This window comes from Zingiber officinale, chromosome 7A, assembly GCF_018446385.1.
Source record: "Zingiber officinale cultivar Zhangliang chromosome 7A, Zo_v1.1, whole genome shotgun sequence".
Classification (NCBI taxonomy): Eukaryota; Viridiplantae; Streptophyta; class Magnoliopsida; order Zingiberales; family Zingiberaceae; genus Zingiber; species Zingiber officinale.
The window spans coordinates 55,901,023-55,903,002 of NC_055998.1; positions in this window are offsets into that span (position 1 = coordinate 55,901,023).

Sequence of the window (1,980 nt, forward strand, 5' to 3'; positions counted from 1 at the left end):
CTACTGACCAAACCAATAAAGATAAATTGGTCCTCTACTAACCAAACAAACATGAGTAAATCGATACTCTACTGACCGAGCTAACATGATATTTAGCAGATACTATCCACTACCCAACTAGTAATAGCAGAAACTAGTAGTACTGATGGTATGGTAGAAGAAATCCCATGGCATTGTAATCTCTAATCTCTAGTAGCAACTAATAGACCTAAACACTGGCTGACCCTACACATGTCATACATGCTACAAATAACCGGACAAATACCAACAGAAATGTATGATATCAGTATACAAATATACCTCCAATAGCATAGAGATGTCCTATCGCTACTTGGTCCCAAAACTCGAAAAGTCACATCAAGAAAATAAACCATGAAAATCTAAAAACATGAGAAAACGGGCCTCGTAGACCTGTGGCTCTAGTACCAATAAATTGTCGCGCCCTAAGGGTATGGTTGTCTGATGAAAATTAGACAGCACCTCCCCTGTAGCAGTGACAAATGAAACCAATATACATTGCCACAAGGCTACTCACAAGCAAACTACAGCCAACACGATTGGATGTAAACACAACCATGTAGTTTATAGCAACTCACACGTCCGAAAGTAAACATAACCACGTAGTTAATAAACAACCCACACGGCTAAAACAAAATACAACGAAAGTCACAAATAACGATCATTAAACCACAATACAACTAACTGCGAGCCAGCTCGGCTTGACATGACAACATCAAACCAAATAAAAGAAACCATAAATCTGAACTTCATACAAAAGATACATATACATGAATAAGTCTAAAGCCAATAATACGAACGAGAGCAATAATGGAAGAAGTCGCTCGATATGAAATGGAATTGGCGGGCAGGATCTCTAAACCCATGTGTCAACTTGATATCTCTATATCCATGACTTGTGATATCAAGTCATTGAGTTGACCTACATGCTAGTCTTATTGCATTAACATTGTCCCTGAATGTTAATACTCGACTAGGAATGATTAAGAGTAGTGCTCCCTATATCATCTCACTATCGGTTCAACTAACCGATTGATATAGGTAAGAACTCTCTACTCAAGGATGCTATTATACTTAGTTTATTTGGTACCAATACAAGTAAGTATAATAACCCAAAAATAAATGCCTTTATTTATATAAGAATATGATACAACAAGTCCATAATACAATCATCAAATGATTGGCTCTAGGGCTCTAACTAACAATGCACTCCAATACGCCTTCCAGGTTATCTAACCAAACACAAATAACCCAAAGATCGGAATCTCCATGAAATAGAGTAAGTCGGTCCCCTACTGACCGAACTAATAAGAGCAAATCAATCATCTACCAATTAAACCAATAAGAATAAATCAGTCCTCTACTGACCAAACCAATAAAGATAAATTGGTCCTCTACAAACCAAACAAACATGAGTAAATCGATACTCTACTGACCGAGCCAACATGATATTTAGCAGATACTATCCACTACCCAACTAGTAATAGCAGAAACTAGTAGTACTGATGGTATGGTAGAAGAAATCCCATGACACTATAATCTCTAATCTCTAGTAGGAACTAATAGACCTAAACACTGGCCGACCCTACACATGTCGTACATGCTACAAATAACCGGACAAATACCAACAGAAATGTATGATATCAGTATACAAATATACCTCCAATAGCTTAGAGATGTCCTATCGCTGCTTGGTCCCAAAACACAAAATATCACATCGAGAAAATAAATCATGAATATCCAGAAACATGGGACAATATACCTCATAAACCTATGGCTCTAATACTAATAAATTATCATGCACTGAGGGTAAGGTTGTCTGATAAAAATCAGACAGCACCTCTACTATAGCAGTGACAAATGAAATCAATATATATTGCCACAATGCTACTCACAAGCAAACTACAGCTGACACGGCGGGATATAAACACAACCACGCAGTTTATAAGCAACCCACACGAC